Genomic DNA, 12,500 nt, shown 5'->3' on the forward strand with positions numbered 1-12,500 from the left:
GTACAGAACAAATAATATTCTCGTATTCATGGATTAGGTTAGGGGAGCCTCAAAAATATTCATGGTCGACTGCCAGACACTGTATGTTCGTACTGAAGCTGCAACTCTGCCAGGGTCCTCTTCATCTTTAGATATCTTCCTTCGTGTTTTTCATCTTTGTCGTTCCTGAACCTGTTCGTTCAGCATCCGAGAATGTAGGCTCATACGTTCTCACAGGCTCATACGTTCTGGGCATTGAAAACGCAGCCAAAATATTGTTTTTGTTATCTTAACGGAACCAAATAGCGCTAAGAAATCATGAAGGCACAAGAATAAAAGTAAAAACAAAGTACATGTGTACGCAATGCACATCATGAAAGGAATACTGAACATATCATTTTGGCGTTTTTTATTTCCAGCTTTACGATTCTCAATGTATTTTACCTTGCTTTGTATAGTTCCAGTCCGGGATGATTAATAGAATGGATCTCCTTGTATGTGACATTATCAGTGGGATTTCATATATTACTAACTTCCATAATGTGCCACGCAGAGTATTGTTGTCTAGAAATAGATCTGTTCTGTCTATGATGAGTGATGAATCCTAGAGATAGTGATAGTGAAACAAGATTAAAAATTCGATAGCTGATGTCCTGGGCACTGATGTGGTGAGGGTGACGACTGTAAGTCTGGGCTTATAACTATCTAATATTTTTTATTGTGTGTCGCTGATTTGGGCATCTATCAACATATTTGGTTCGGCCTGGCGGTCAATGTGCTCCTTTAGTGTACAATATTACTTTCTATTTATGAAGGAAGCAAAACTTTACTTTCAGCAAAAAGTTTTATCTCTTGGTACCTGATGCTGAGGAACCAGTATCACTATCACTGAGGAAACCACTACCTACAACCACATTTACATATATATATATATATATATATATATATATATATATATATATATATATAGTTTAAATTTACAGAAAACAAAGACGAAGGCAGGTGAGAGAACAACAAACAGGTGTATTAGTTTGACGCTCGGGAAGAATAGAAAAAGCATTTGACGCCACGAGCCTACGCTCTTCGACAGAAAGGATTATGAGCGCATGCCATAAACTTTTAATTCACGTCTGTTATGTGTTCAGTACCAACTGTCATTTTGATAATCCTCTTTTTAAACACATTATACTGGTGCGTGTGAATATTACAAAATTATAATTAAATTAGAAGTAATTTTCAACTATATAGTTTATAAAATGCTTCTCTTAGAACCAGATTCTCCTCTCTAAGTTCATTGATTTGCAGATATCTCTGTGGGATCAATGAACTATGTTTTATCGTTCTCGTTTTCTTTGCTTTAGTTTTAATTTTTGCTATGTTTATCTGTATATTGTTACACGAAATAACATCATTTATTCATTCATCATAGCCTGACAATTCTAGCCCTTATAATTTTATCAGTCTAATGCGATATTAGTGTTTCCAAACAATCGGTTCAATATTATTAGTATTCAATATCCATCATATACACAGCTTGGCTATCTTTGAAGCAACTCCCTTTGCTTTCCATATTAAGGTATATAAACTCTATATCAGAGAATTTTATTATTTCTATGCGTTTGGAATAATTTTGGAAGTATACAACCAAACATTACTTTCTAGTTCATGAAATTTAATTATTTTGTGCTTGCTGTCACGCTGGGTATTTGGTATTCTTATAGCGTATTCTCCCACTTTTAAGCATGAAATATTCAAACATGGCAGATTATAATTTCTATGAGGCTTTGATATAGCAAACTATAATTTATTCTGATTTTTGAGGTTGAATTTGTTTCTGTATTCATGTGAAGCTAAATGTAGAACATAGTTCAGGCTTGCATATTATAAGATAATTTATATGATACAAAATATAAGCATGTAACAGCAAATCGTTTGAAGAGGAGAGTCACAATTCTTGTTTAAATCTATTGATCAGTGTTAACTTTGAATGACTAGACACAACCACGGTATCTCAAAGTTTCCTCACTTCAATGAATTGAGTGCTGTGAGTACATTGTCTGAAAGAAGTTCTGCATAGAAAAATATACAATATACAATAGCATGTTCACATTCAAAACTGCCGGTACATATTACCACTCTCAGATCTAGGCCCCTGTGTCTAACTTTAACCTCCATCTGAGCTCCTGGCGAAAACAATAACTAGTTGCATACATAGCTCAAAGTAATAATTGCAGGCAAACTAATGGAATCGGCTGCATCTTGGTGTCACTATATGATATTCACTTTATAATAAATAGTACAAGTAAAGTATAAATGAAGCATAGAACAGTTATGGTAGATGACTAAAGCTATTTCTGGAATACTAGAACTAGTAGATCTTGTTAATGCGTTACGCATTCATGTAACCCAACTATCCTGTCATTAACAAGATCGAAGTAAAAACTATATAGTTCTTTTTATGTTCTGATCAACTACAAGTTATGACGTAGGTTATTTTTATGAGACAGCAAATACTTTTCGCTAAATTAAAAGCGCTAATTATTTCAATGAGTTTCGGATGGCATGGGATAAATGGTAGGCATTGCTTCGAGTTTGTGGGTTTATAGTAGACGTCAGTTTCACTTTGGTTTATTCACCTTTCTTTATTAAACCATCAAGCATTAAAAGTTTCTCTTTGCTATATTCCACTGAATTGCGTGATTGTATTTACGTCATTGATCAGTGTTTAAAATTCAAATACTTTATAAATCAGTCATTCAGATTATATTTTCCAGTTATCACTAATATATTGGTAAAAAGATTATGCATATTTTTGTAGTGATTCTTGATATAAAGTCAATTCTAAATACACCATTACCAGGTTTGCCAGAACTGGGGATGCTTTTGTTCCCTTCGCAATTCCACATTTTTGTCAATAGTAACTAGTATCAAACATGAAGTAATTATTCGGGAGAAGAAAAAATTGTTTTACGACGGACGTTCAATAAGTAATGCCTCTGACCCACTTGCAATTGGTTGATCTAGCTGAGATTTTGCATGTGCAATTATTTCTATCTCTATAGATTAAGTAGCAAATTAAAGCTCTGAACTAATTGTGGTTTATGATTTACAGGTGTTTGAACTCAGTCAAGTGTGAAATGGATTCTGTTGAGTGTCGAGCAGTGATCCGGTTTTTGTATTTGAAAGGACGCACACCACGGGAGACTTTCGATGAAATGAAAGTAACTTATGGTGATGATGCTCCATCATATGACCTTGTAAAACGCTGGCATCGTGAATTCAAGCATGGTCGGAACTCTGTGGAAACAGCTCCCAGATCTGGTCGCCCCCCTTCTGCCATTGATGAGGCATCTGTCCGTCAATTGAGGCTGCGATTTTGGAAGATCGACGCATAACTATTCGCCAAATAGCCCATGAGGTCAAGATTAGTACCGGGTCCGTGGAAACTATCATTCATGACCATTTGCATATGCAAAAGGTGTCTGCCATATGGATTCCCAGGTTACTCACACCATTCCAGAAGCAAGAACGCGTCGAGTGCTAGAGGATGAATTTGGAGATGTGCCAAGAAGATGAGTCAAAATTTTTCAGAAGACTGATTACACAGGATGAAACCTGGGTCGATCACTATGGTCCAGGCACCAAAGCCCATTCAATGCAGTGGAAGCACCGTGACTCACCTCCTCCAAAGCAGGCAAGGGTGCAGCCCTCCGCTGGCAAGGTCGTGCTCACAGTCTTCTGGGACCAGGACGGAGTAGCGATGGCAGATTTCCTAGCAAAGGGTACCTCAATTACAGGAGCCTATTATGCTTCACTCTTGAGGGAATTAAGAGAAGCTATCAAAATCAAGAGGCGGGCAAGATCAGCAAAGGCATCCTCCTCTTGTTGGACAACGCTCCGGTCCACAACTCGCGTGTCGCCAGATCAGAAGCACAGACGTGCGGCTATGAACTCCTCCCCCATCCCCCTACTCTCCTGACCGTGCACCCTCTGATTTTCACCTCTTCCCAGCCACGAAGTTGTTTTTGAAAGGAAAGCGTTTTGCAAATGATGCAGCCTTGATTTCTGAAGTCACATCGTGGTTGGAGGACCAAGCTGGAGTCTTCTACAAAAACGCTCTCCAGAGCTGCATCAAACGATGGGAGAAATGCGTAACTCTGGGTGGTTCCTATGTAGAAAAAGACTAATAACTGTGCCAAGTTTCGTTGCTCTACTGCTATGTGAAGTGGGTCAGGGACATTAATTATTGAACGCCCCTCGTAGTTATGAATTCCTTGTTGATGCACTCTGGATATTTTTCCAACGAAAATAAATTTGAGGATTTTTATTCCATTGTCGTGTGGGATATTAGTTTACAGCTTCACAATATCAAAGGCTTTCACAACTGCCTCTTCATTGATTGCTTTTGGGAGGTGGATTAGCATATCTAGATCGTAGGATGCCCAGAACATAGCTTACGTTTCACATGGTGGTCCAGTTGTAATAGATCTTAATTGTAAATCTCTTGGTTATTGAACATTGGTGTATATGTCTAGTGATTCATTCTTGGCTTCATCAATCATCTGGCTTCTGTGGATTTTTGGAAAACACCATAGAAATGTCTAAGTTAATACATTTAAAATTTATTATATAGTCGATTCTTTTGCCTGTTATATCTTTTCTGTGTAGGTGAAATGAGAAAGAAAGATTTTATACACTTACTAGGACAATTATATATCTATAAACTGCACTTTAAAATTGACGGAAAATTTTTTAGATGAAAGAAAAGAATATATTTTGGAGTTTATAGGATACCAGGACAAATCAATGAAGCTATTTATGCTCAATTATTATGCATTAAGAATCGGTAAATATCAATTTGCTGTAGGTCTTGATATTATACTTTTTTCCTATGAGTCTCAATTAGAAGTTTTCGATAGAACGATATAAATCTCATTTCATAATAGAATGAGATTTCGCCCAGAAATCACGGAGATTCTTGGATGGAATAATTTGTGCCACATTTTTGTAACATTACTATTAGGATGAAGAAACGAATGTATAAATTGAATATTGTGCTAATTATTAAATTAACCATCAACCCTAAGGGCGTAAATGCTAATGAAGTTTTCACGTTTAAAACATTTGATATTCTTGCAGCTGGTATGATATGGAAAATATTAACCCTGAGAGCAACGTACAAATTCGTATTGAATTTGGGCCTCAAATTTGGCTTGAATGAAACCTCGCTTCATTCGATGATGCTCGCGACTTGAATCATTATGTTCAGATCGGCGTTAAATGAGGTGACACCAGAAACAGCTTATACAGCGTAATTTCTTAATGTATTTAGTTTTATGTCACTATGTTATGAGTCCACGTTACATGATTGTCATATAATTCCATTAATTGAGGAAAACAAAGAGAGGGCGAGGGAGGTGGAAAGGAGAAAGGGACACAGAGAAAGAAAGAGTGAAAGGGAGAGAAAGAGAGAGTGAGTGAGCGGCGTAATTGTATTGAATACTCAACAGAATTAGCTTCATGTCAGATTTCTGTGTCAGAAATTAAGTCTCACTTACGGATGTTGCTAAACGTTCCACTATTTAGATTTACAGTTCCGATTAAAGAACAGAAACCACTAAGATGTCTAACTAATCTGTCTACCGAGATATTTGATATTGCCTTCCTCATTGATATAACTGACTGTGAAATCTCAACCACAAACTAACAAATAACACACAAGATTAATTCAATATGTTCCTGCTGATTAGAGGGGGGGATATATGAAAATGGAGTCATTTCTGAAATTGTATTGACTCATCTAACGTAATCTGTGTGTCATACTGATTGAAGAGAATGTAGTGAGTGGCAATTAGTTCTTTATCTTATGCAATCCGAACAAGATGAGAAGCTTACAATGTGGACTACGTCATCGATTCAAATGAAAAATATTATATTAATGAAAATTGTATTAATCTATAACATTCTGCAGAAAACCAGATACAATAATTGTGGTATTTGATCATCACATAATGTAAGTTAAATAAAACGCTTCTTTTGATCTGAGTTCATGTGTTTCTATAATTCAATCAGTTTTTATCATCTATCTATCTATCTATCTATCTATCTATCTATCTATCTATCTATCTATCTATCTATCTATCTATCTATCTATCTATCTATCTATCTATATGTATGCATATATATATATATATATATATATATATATATATATATATATATATATATATATATCTGGCTGTCCGTACATCTGTCGGTCCGTCCGACCATCCGTCTCTCTGTCCGTCTCTCCGTCCATCCGTCCGTCCATCTGTCTGTCTATCCCTCCATCTAGCTATATAGATGTTTGTGTTTATACTGTTATAATCTTACTCTAATCTGTAGGATAACTTCAATACATTTTGTAGAGTACACATTTATTAGTATTTAACAAGAATAGTATTGAAAGTGATTTTGAACTTTAGTGACTGCAGACCAACCAATTTTCACATCTATCCACATACTTATGAGAACATCTAAGCATAACATAACTAATTTCTATACTAAATACACCGCAATGTGCTTGACCGATAGCCGCCACCAGCCCAGAAGAAATAAGTGAAATCAAAATACACGAAACACCAAGTAAAGAAACCTGCTGACATACCTAAATTATCACACTTAATTACAAATATTTAAATGCTGGGCTGAACTCGGGACAATAGCCTTCACACTGCCAGAATAATTGGTTAAAACACCCGTTCGTATCGAAATAAAACCAACAACAAATAAACATAGTGTCACGTCTGCTGACCAGCTAACCCTTTCCACCTACACAATTTGTGCCAATGTTGAGAGATCTCATCAATATGTTCGTCTTGGTGTTTCAACCGAAAAGGAGGAATCACCGCCCGCTGTGGCATGCAGACCAGGTGGACCAGGCTATGGCTGGGGTACCATTTTCAGACTGATTCTCAGGTCATATATGTACTGATCCTACATACGTACATACATGCATGCATACATACATACATACATACATACATACATACATACATACATACATACATACATACATACATACATACACACATACATGCACACAAATATGTGTATATGTTTATATGTGTATATGTTTATATGTGTTTCTGTCTGTCTATCTGTATATCTAACTATAAGTCCCTCTCTCACTCTATGTGCGTGTATTTCTATCTATCTAAGTGTTTGTCTGTACCTCTGTCTGTCTACCTGCCTACCTGTCTTTGTATGTGTAAATGTATATATATATATATATATATATATATATATATATATATATATATATAATATATATGCATATACACTTACACACATGCATATGTTCCTGTGTTTGAGTATTTGTGTACATGTATTTTAAATTGCAGCTGTAGCGTCTACCGCTTTTCTTTTTCTGAGTAATCCTATTTCCTTAAAATACATTCTTTTCAATGGTATGAAAACATTCATAGAAGAATATAATATAGGAAAAATAAATTAAGAAATTTATCGTAACATGGCAGAAGAAGAACAAGATTATTCCATGAATGAAATAATTTTAAAATTAAATTCATGTCATATGTTTCACGTAGCATAGTTTCTATTTTTTTTTGGCTGTTTAGACATGTTACAGGCAGACTGAAAAAAGTTTTTATTGACGAAAGAAGAATTTCAATATATGTGTATGTATATGTACTCATGTATGTATGTATGTATGTATGTATGTATGTATGTATGTATGTATGTATGTATGTATGTATGTATGTATGTATGCATGTATGTGTGTGGTATGTGTGTGTGAGAGAGAGAGTAACTATTTTATTTGCGAAATAATCACATTATAACACCTGTCTTCTGATATTCCTTCAGTTTATAGTCATGTCATTTCCAATATATTTCAGTTGCTATATTTTCATTTATATCCATAGCTGAATATTTGTAGATGTTCTAATGAGATTTTGATTGACATAGCATACAACAACTTGAAATTAAGTTACCTTAGAAATACAAGCAAAAGGTTATAAAACCACCAACATTTAGAAAACATTTGTTTCCAGTCCTCCGTAACAAAAATGATGTATCCATGTTTGGATACAGTTGAATATTCGGAGTAGAAAAGGACATCTGGCTGCAAAACATCTGTAGCTATGGATTCTGACAAACTTCATGGAAACTGAGAAGATGGCGGCGACGACAATGGCAATGATAATGAATTAAAATTTACTGTTCCTTATGGAGACTACTCGTATAATTATGAAAAATGGTACAGACTCCCTTCGGCTATGAATGACCATGGGATTGCACCTAGGAAGTTCCCCTCTGAAGCACAAGCCTGGACAAGGTTGTTTATGGAAGACTAGCCGTTGCCCATGCATACCAGCCTCTTCTCTCCACTTCAACGATGTTATCAAAGGAAACGACAAAGGCCAATAGAACTTGGCACTAGTAACATCGCAACTCATTTGTACAGCTGAGTGAAATAAAGTGTCTTGCTTAAGAACTCAACACACAACCTGCTCCGGCAATCGAACTTACTACTTCGTGGTTCTGAGCTCGACGCTCTAACCACTGAGCCATGCGCCTTCATATTTTTACACCAATCTAAGGTGATTTGACCTCGTCATTCTTCTTTTCTCTCTCATTCTTCTCAACCGATCATTCTTTCTCTATTGCCTATCTTTACTCTAATATCATTCAACGTGTATAGCATTAATGACGTTATGTCAAACGTCAATTGATTTCATCTATGTTATTTCGATTATAGGTGTGGGGATATGATAAAAATTATTTGGAAACCTTTAATGAAAATTACCTCGGTTGTTAAATGTCATTTTATAGATATCATGGCGTGAGCCGCCATGGGATTTTATCTTTGACCCACGTGACGTGACGATTTTAAACACACACATCATATCAACGGTACTCCAACGACGTTGGTACAATTGCTATATAGCAGTAAATTTTTGCCAAACATTTACATGTTACCGTGAAATAATTTCCATTAGGAAGAGAGGACTTATCTATACATACTTGAGCATAAGCACTAAATGCAAACAAAATGAAATAAAGAACGAACAGTATTTTTGTAAATAGTTTTTTTTTTATTTATGAGACATTAAATACTAGGGAATGAAATGTTATCAGTGGCATTTTCTTATAATATCTTTCGCTCGAGCTCTTGAACAGGGTAATCGGTTTCCATAGTGCATAAATGACCGAGAATGCAACTTCCGCCTATTAAACTAGATGCCGATCCGTTGCAGGGTTCAAGGGTCGGGAGAAAAGCCACTTGCATCAACCCGGTATATTACTGCTACATTATTTAACTACTACTTTATTTTATCGACACCGATGATGACAAACTAAGTCGAAATTAGTATTATTTGAAATCAGAAGGCCAGAAGAAATGCCGCTCACCATTTTGTTTGAAGTGCTGTCGATTCTGCCATCTAACCATCTTTCATCAAGATATACATCATTGTAAATCTCTTGTCCTGTATTAGAAGTTAAGAAAAATTCTACTGATTCAGTCTCGCTGTGCTGGAATGAATCATCAAATTTTTAGCCGTGTTTAGTTCATCCATCTGCCATGAAATTCGTCCACATATTTCAGATTATGAATTTGCATACAAGTTCATGGAAGGACTGAAAGAAAATTGGTTAACATTGTGCCTGTTTTGTTTAAGGGCTCGGATTCTCATTATTTCGGAAAGTGCAATCGTATTCATTTACCATCTTCGTAAATTATATGTTGAACCATTTTGCACATAAAATTTTGAAATGATTAAGAAAACCTCTGCTACAGCTTATGTAGGAATTTGTTCCTCAATGAAAAATATAGACGAAATAATTATCATGCGAAAGCGTGTATCATCGTAGATATCAGAGAAGGAAATGCAGCGTCAAAGTTAGAAAATTACTAAGTCCTATTTATGATCTACTCATGCGCACACGCAAGATGGAAAACATTTATTTGTTAATTACTATAATTTACATTCTACCGTCAGCTATTACCAGGTCTCCTACAAGTTTTGAGTGCATGGTTCATAAATTGATGTACGATGGTTTAAATTGTATTTAAAAAAAACAACATAGATACACACACACAAACACACACATTCTCACAAACAAACACTTACTCTCACTTATATATATATATACAAACATGTAGCGTATATGTATATGTACCTGCATAGGGCTGCGTTGTTCGCTGCATTTAGGTTCCACTATAATCAGCTCATCATATTGTAACTTCCTGCTGAAATCTATATAGATTTATATATAGCTGTTCGTATTTTCCCTAATATATACTTAAACACTCTTATGGTGTTTACTATAGGCTCGATTTGATAGAATTACATCACTCGTTAATTTTTACTTCAGGGAATCGTTTTGGTAAAATATCTTCCACTTCCAATATTTCATTAATGCTCTTTCGTGACAAGGCCTCAAGTCTGTAGCAATTTACGATTCTCTATTTGTTGTTTATACTACCTGGAAACACTCAGCACCCTTCAGCTTTATACTTATATCCTACTTTATTGCCTGTTACTTTCTGTTCCATCTCTCAATACTTATTAGATTAAGTATTTCCATCCATGTTCCTCGTTCTGTTTCACGTAATTTAGATACACATACACACAGACGCAAACACATACATAGAAACATACACACACACACATACATACATACATACAAACATACATACACACACACATACATACATACATACATACATACATACATACATAAATACATACATACATACATATAAATATATATTTATCTTTGCTTTTCTCTTATTCCATGTATATTACCATAAGGATAATTATTACCATAAGGATAATTCCTTGTGTATTACCATAAGGATAATTATTAAATTATACCCTTTCCTCGGTGCTTCCTTTTCTTCGTTTCCTCTTTATCTCACCTTTTCCTTCTTTTTGTTGCTATTGCTATTTACTTTCTACGTCTTTCCCAATTATCATACTTACATTAACTTTTATTACTGAATAATATATATAGTTTTACGTAATTTGCTACAAAACAACTCACTACCTGGGCTTGAATTTCTATTTGAAGGTAATCTATTTTACGTAACAAGATATTGTCTTAATCTGTCTCTGGATCTTTCCGGTTTCTTTCCTTGTTCACGATATACATTGAAAACTATGGGCCTATCTAAAGAATCTTGATAATTATCACAGATCGATATCGCTGTGAAGAATCAGTGGTCTTACACTATATTTAATAACTTTTATCTACGATTATTGTTCGTATCCAAATTGGATAATCCAATCATACAAACTGAATTTATGCCCTGATATCAATGAAATCTGCACCAGTTATGGATTTGGGGTCGAGTTTACTACAATAGTTAATTACACTTCATAAAATTTTTGTATTTTCTCGTCATTTTTAATGTCGTTACTTTGTCATAGCTGTTATTTTTTGAACATTCTCGACTCACCAAAGAACAAATGGCTATATATTAAACGATGGCGGTAGTGGTAGTGATGATGATGATGATGATGATGATGATGATGATGACGACGACGACGATGACGATAATCTCAAAATTGTTTCGTATCTGTTCTACAACCGCTGTATTTCAGAGACAGAAAAACGATCAAATTTCCTGGAATCTTTGAAGGCCGATACCAACAGTTGCTTAATTTTTATATGCTTTAAGTCTTGTGACTGTCATTCACTATGATTTTATTATTCTGTCTCCTATGATTGATCGATTGATTCTAGTTTCAGCTCATGAGCTGTGGCCATGCTGGGGCACCGCCATTATATGTATTTTTGCATATGAATCAGTTTTATTTTAATCGGTTTAAGCTTTCAAATGAAGTTACTTTACTGGCGTTTCTTAATTTGAAGTGTGTGTATTTACCTGGACGAGACATTGTGTACTTATCTCTTATTTTTCAAGGATTATATCCATCTAAATGAAAGAGAATATTCAAATAAATGACAACTGAAGATTCCCACAACATTAAGGAAATAAAAAGACTTTAGATTTTCCCAAGACGAGATGGAATAATTTAACTATAAAAACTTATTAACAGAGAACTGAAAATCTACATCTCAGAAATACGCCTGCGTCGTACGGAAAATGATGAAGTTGCAAACGATAATTGGCACCGAAAATGTGATTCGGCTCATTGGAGATATATATACATCAAATATTATTTTCAATATGATATAAAAAGAAAAAAGAGAAATATGACATCGCGACTTTTGGCAACATTCCGAAGTAAGTGCATGTTGGGGAAAAAAGAATATCTCGTCAGAAGGTTTTAATTTTTGCATATATAGTGCACTTTAACGGCACTATATCCTACGACACTCTTTAAAATATTTTAATAGTTTACTCCAACGTAAACTGCTACCCTGCATTATACAGTTATTTTGATCGGTATAATTTCAAAGCAATACTTTCATTAATAGTGTCAAGGGTTGCTATCCATACCGTTAGATCGCTAGCCACTACACATTCTTTATTTTATGTCCCTGTTTCT

The 12,500-nt window shown here is 34.9% G+C and overlaps 1 protein-coding gene across 5 annotated transcripts in view; it reads right to left on the minus strand.

Annotated features, from left to right (window-relative positions):
- Positions 1-12,500, minus strand: part of LOC115212179 (D(3) dopamine receptor-like) — a 1,526,288-nt gene that overhangs the window by 128,850 nt on the left and 1,384,938 nt on the right. The window lies entirely within an intron of this gene.

The sequence above is a fragment of the Octopus sinensis genome, linkage group LG5 (assembly GCF_006345805.1).
Source record: "Octopus sinensis linkage group LG5, ASM634580v1, whole genome shotgun sequence".
NCBI lineage: Eukaryota > Metazoa > Mollusca > Cephalopoda > Octopoda > Octopodidae > Octopus > Octopus sinensis.